Source organism: Benincasa hispida, chromosome 1, assembly GCF_009727055.1.
Source record: "Benincasa hispida cultivar B227 chromosome 1, ASM972705v1, whole genome shotgun sequence".
In the NCBI taxonomy this organism is placed as follows: domain Eukaryota; kingdom Viridiplantae; phylum Streptophyta; class Magnoliopsida; order Cucurbitales; family Cucurbitaceae; genus Benincasa; species Benincasa hispida.
The window spans coordinates 75,831,608-75,837,451 of record NC_052349.1 but is presented as its reverse complement, the minus strand read 5'-3'; the positions used below and the strand labels follow the sequence as shown (position 1 = coordinate 75,837,451).

General features: G+C 34.9%; 1 long non-coding RNA gene across 6 annotated transcripts; it reads left to right on the top strand.

Annotated features, from left to right (window-relative positions):
* The first annotated feature begins 987 nt into the window (after nucleotides 1–987).
* On the top strand, nucleotides 988–4,566 carry LOC120087748. 6 transcript variants are annotated; one of them, XR_005484672.1, is made up of 3 exons: nucleotides 988–1,410; nucleotides 2,435–4,210; nucleotides 4,458–4,566. It is a non-coding gene; the product is annotated as an uncharacterized LOC120087748 (long non-coding RNA). The 6 variants fall into 6 exon arrangements; XR_005484675.1 differs by having other exon boundaries at nucleotides 988–1,478; XR_005484676.1 differs by lacking the exon at nucleotides 988–1,410 and adding an exon at nucleotides 1,552–1,597.
* The last annotated feature ends 1,278 nt before the right edge of the window (nucleotides 4,567–5,844 follow it).

The following is a 5,844-nucleotide window of genomic DNA, read 5'->3' as shown; positions in this document are numbered from 1 at the left end:
AACAAAATAAAAGGAAATCACATTAAAATTTGGTCAGGCTGTCCATAACACAGGATTTAACAAACAAAACAAAATCCCACCAGCCACACCATGCTTGATCAAACAAAATCTAGGAGACTTTTTTTTCTTCATTTCTTTCAAAAGAACAGCCGTTGAGTACTTTTTTCTCTTAATGGTTAAACCGTTAGGGCAAATAAATAACCGAGTAAAATCCATGTACGATCTTACCGATGTGAGAGAAATAGCACATATAATATATATGTTGTTATTCTAAAGGGAAATGAGAAAAATGAAAAGTGTGTATTTCATTCTAGAAAACTTCGTATAAATACATATCTTGAATCTAAAATTAGATTCCACAATGTTTGCAACTAATTCCACTAACTCCACGAGAATAGAGACTTAGACTTGACTACAACTAAAAATAACTTCAACTATTTCCTAGAAACTAGTAATTGACTAGACCAACTCAAAGCCTAATTTGCAGTTTTGCATTACAAACATTCTCCTCCTAACTCAAATACTGCAAACACCTAACTTGCTCCTAAGAGCTTGAAACGACTCACACAAAACCCAGGTTCAGCAAGTGATCATCCATCTTGTTGTACCATGCCCTAGGAGCTTGTTTCAACAGAGTCTTCTTCAACAAATAAATTCTTGTCCTGGTATGATGAATCTGAATCTGTCTCGTTATTTAACATAGATCTCTTCTTCTAACACTCCATTTAGGAATGCTGACTTCACATCTAGCCGATACACCTTCCATCCATTTTGGGCTGACACAGTAGCAACCTGATTGTGTCCATTCTTGCATGTTCCTTCTCGAGTGGATCCAACGAGAAGCCCATCTTTATTTTGAACAACTCATTCCCATTGGTATCAGAAATGAGGCAGTGCCTAATCGAATTGATCGGGTCATGTAGGAACAAGGTTCAAGTCTACCGGTCTGTTAGACTGCAACCTTACCACAATAGGACGAGAGGGAAATGGCCCCTAGCTTGCCCATGAAACTCTTTCAGTTGAGAGTCTGAATGAGTGAGTGAATAACTTCGTTTTTCTGAAGGAGTCGTCATTTTCTATCAGGAACGCACGAAATCGGAGATCTTATTGTCTTGTGAATCTCCTTTGCTTCTTCAAACAACACTTTGAATCGCAAGAAAGGAATGAAAGTGGGCACAATCAGGTCCCCCCCCCATACCTCTCTCTCCCTCCCTCTCTATGTAACTTCCAGCTAGCGTGGGAGCAGCAACGATAGCGTCCAACAGTAGCAACGATGAGCGTGTGGCAGAGATCAAACGACGACTACGCATCTGACAACAAACAGCGACAGCAACGCAACTCTAGCGTGGATAGGCGACGACAATGCTTTTCCTCATCGGTGACAGTGACCAACGATGCAAAAACCCACAGGTATATGATTTTAGCAACCCACGCAGTCTAGATATGCTGGCAGCAATGTTTTTCCCAATTTCGACAAGGTTCGACAATGACCCACTCTATTTTGACTTTATATTCGTGTTACCCACTTTTTAATGACTTCATATGTGTCGGATTTAACGTATTTGAACACCTTTCAGCAAGATTTTGTGTCGTTTTGGTAAGAACTAGAACACTTTTCAGCAAGGTTTTGTACTGTGCCAATTTTTTTACCTTAAACTCTTTACCACTAATATTTCCAATATGTACAACAATGATTTTTCTGTTATCCTTCTTCTAAACAATACCCTCGCCCCCATCAAATTTTAGGATCGCTCTCTACCTTCTTCTTTTCGTTTTTGAACAGTTATGATTTTCTAATTGAATTGATTGTTGTCGCTCTGGTGATTTCTTGATTGAGGATGGTTTCTATTTGCTCTGAAATTTTGATTGAATCTTCCGCCATTTCTGGAATTTCATTTTCTAATCTCCAGAATTCTTACTCTAATCTTCGGTGATTTATTTTCCTATGAATGTTTACTCTAATGGAACTGAATGTCGTTGTTGCGGCGATTTCTTGAATTGAGGAATATTTTTCTCTGCTTTGTAATTTTATTGAATTTTCGATTTCACGATATTCAATCATTTTGGGAGTTTCTTTTTCTAATCTCTAGAATTCTCATTGTATCTTGTGTGCAATGATTTCTTTTCCAATGAATCTTGACTCTAATTGAACTGAATTTCGTTGTTGCTGTGATTTCTTGAAGTAAATATTGTTGTTGAGGTTATTTCTCGAACATTAACATGAAATCATTCTTATGTATATTGGTCTTGTCAAGCCTTTATCGCATATGAAATGTTTTCTCCTAACGTTGATATCAACCCAATTGATCTAAGAGTTTTTTTTTTTTTTTTTCAACTCGTCCAGCCGAATTCATAAAAATTCTCTCTAACATAACCCCACTGTGCGCAGTTTTATGTAAAAGTTTCTGAAATTTGTTTTCTTCTTCTGCAACAGTTTGTGCTGCTGTAACAAAGACGGGGCCTTGTTCAAATCTGCAAGAAAGGAAATTGTTTTCTCGTATTCACCAATGAGATCCAAACTCCTCTTAGTCTTAGACTCTTAGGTATTGTACTTAAGAATTCTTTCTTTTGTTGTTTTTATTTTCCTTTTTTGGGGTTGGGTGCAGGTCCGAAGCAGTAGGGGAAAAGGAACATTATTGGTAGTTTATATTGCATTATATGTGGCAGAAGGTTTGTCTTCCTCCCTATTAACTCCCTAATTGTGAAGATTTCCAAACACCTTTATTCTATTTCAATCCAACTGTTAACTCCCTAATTGTGGAGACTTCATTTCATATTTTGACTCAATGTTCTCTAATTCCTGTTGTGCAATCGTATTCAAGTGTACTCCGTCTTTTACTACCATGTTCATAACTTCAAAACTACACAAGCTTAAATTTAAGACTCTGTCTCTAAACAAACATTATATTACCAACATTCTATTTCTCATTGGTTGTATTATCACGAACTTGCGTTGGACGTGAGAAGAGAACTAGATTATACTATTACTTTTAAGAACTTGAAGAAGTATTAACTTCCATTTCTTTTCTACATTCTTTCTTTTCTTAGAAAATCATATGATAGTGAATTTTCAGTGTTATTAATTCTTTAAATGCATTAGCTACTATATATCTTGCCATCTTAAACTGCATTGACTTTGTAGGTGCTCTAATGGGAGCTATGTATACTCTTTTTAAGTGGATGAGTGAATTTGAGTTTTCATTTAAATTTGTAAGTTTCCTTTTTATTTGTTGACAACGTTGGCTTGTTGCAGTTTGAATTACATTATGGTTCTTCACAAATATTTTTTTTAGAGATGGTTCAGTTATTTCTTCTTAAATCAAAAGATCATTGCTCTATATCCACACAATATGTTTTGTTTATTGTATTAGATGTTTTTTTCCTTCTTTGTTTGTGGCTTATCTTATGAGTGTGATAACTTGTAATGCTAGTTGTCCGTGTTCTATTATTGTTTGATTCTAAAATATATTATAGGTTTTGGAGGACCGAGTTTTTTGGATTCCATGGATACTTTGCTTGTTCATTTTATTGTAGAAGAAGGCAACTTCAATATGGCCACTGCCACTGCCAAAAAGAAACATAATCTGCAAACCAAGTTAACATAAATTCTTGATATTGCAATTTGATGTTGATTAGTTATTTATTTTGTGAGATTGAACTCTAATCTATAGGAACATGAGGTAACTTCTCTTTGCAACTCTAGTTTATGTCTACCTGTTTTGTAATTTATTGTTTCATTTATACTCTTCAATTTCATTTGTTTCCGGATAAAACGCTTCATACTCTTTTGTGTATCTATCTCTTGATTTTTTCTTTTAAAGACACTAAATCAAGTCAAATTTTCAAAATAAACGTACTATGAATGCAAGGTGGTACAAGAAATGATAGAGTGTTGGGCATAATTATCATGGGTATTTCCATTCATTACATTATTATTATTGCTTTATACATATTTATGATACTTTGATGAAGTATATGCAGTTGTCCCAATTTGCAGAACTCTTGATATTTTATAAGGTCATTAGTTGTCAAACGAGGTTATTCTTGCAGAACATATGTTTCAAGCTACAGAAGTTGCAGCCACTTGAAATACAACTAAATTAGAGTTCTTGAAAAGTTTGGGTGTGGATTTTGTTTCTCAAATGACAGGGCAATGTGATAACACAATGAAGGTAGTGACAGAAGGGTAGCAACATTGTAGTACTATATGGTAAGATGACACTACTTAGTTTCAAATTTGTGGTCACTTCATATGGGATTTGATTGCAATGTTCACGTAACTATATAATTGTCTATCACTTGGTTATATTTTTTTATATGTAGTTGAATTTAGGTCTTTTTCCAAAATACTTTTTGCACAAAATTGGTTTGGTTTAAATCTTTCCTTAGAAATGAAATCTTTCCTTGATATTTCTATTAATTTTGTAGTGAAACTCATGGATAGTTATCTTATGTAGGTCCATTTTTCGGTTTTGTACCAGTTTACTAGCGCCAGGCTAATATTAAGGATCTTGTCTACTATTGTAGTCAATCAAATATTACTATTCGATATTATAGAAGTTGAAATGTTTTTTTGTACAAGTAATCAACTAGTTTAAGCTTGGATTTATCAGGGTAATTTTAATGATGTTATTGTAAAAGTTTCATTTTTTATTCTAAGAGGTTTTGCATATCCAAGTTTGAGAGCTACTATAACACTTTCCTTTATACTTTTGTACAACCTGATGATGAAATAGAGCTCTGTTACTTTTTGTGAACAAGGCTCTCGAAAGCTTCAGGTAAATCATATGTGCATTGTTGTTGGGTGACCCGAAAGGGGAGTCTCATATGCATTCAAATGTTTATTGCCTTACCTGGTTAGTACAAGCCTCTCAACACTTCCTCTTGCACTTCAACATTGAAGCATATTTGTAAAACATAGTGCTCATCTGGTCTTTCTGTTTTGCTGCTTAATTATCAGAACTCAAAATCTCTTACTTTCCAATGACGGCTAAAACCCTTTCTCTGTGTTAATTTATGTAAAAGTGGATAGAAGCATAAACTACACAGTGAATGGTACTCTTCATTCTTTGCTTTTGGATTTAACTTCTGTCTTGAAAAGTCTCGCGTCTCTTTACCCGAATATCTTTGTTCAACATCATTTCCTTCTAAATCAACAGCAATTTCAACATTATCACGAACCGACATTACAGGTGAAGTAGGAACGAACAACTTCTTAGATTCATGATAATCTGGAATAACAACATTAGAACACAAATCAGGAGCAGGAGTCTGAAAAGTCATGTTAGCAAAAGCATAACCAGATTCAAGAAAAACATCATCAATTAAACTACCTATGGAAACCCTAGCATCTACGTGAGCTTTTACAAAAGGTTCAACAATCTCTTTAGGTTTCTAGGCGAGATGACATAATCATGCATCTGATCAGACTCACCACTAGAAGGGATTTTGTTTGGAACAATTTCAACATCAACCTCAATTAAATCAACCATTGTTTAAGACGATGAACTTTCTTTTTCTCTCTTTAGTTCCATATGGCTTACTAGTTCCAAAACATTTTCTTTTTGCTGAGGAAGGTGGAACCCCAACTTCCTTAATTTTAATAGGAAAACCCCCCACATGAGCACCATATTTGTTTGTAAAGGACGGTGGAATTTCATCAAGAACATGCATCTTGCGCTTAGCCTTTTCTTTGATCTTACCATTTTGCTGTCAAATGTGTGAGTCCATTGGCGAGTACTCACCATTAGAGATAACCGAGTGAGATAATCAAGAACACAAATTTTAAAAACAGGCAGTTGAGGGAGAAAGAAACCCACGATGTAACAAGGAAACTTATCACAA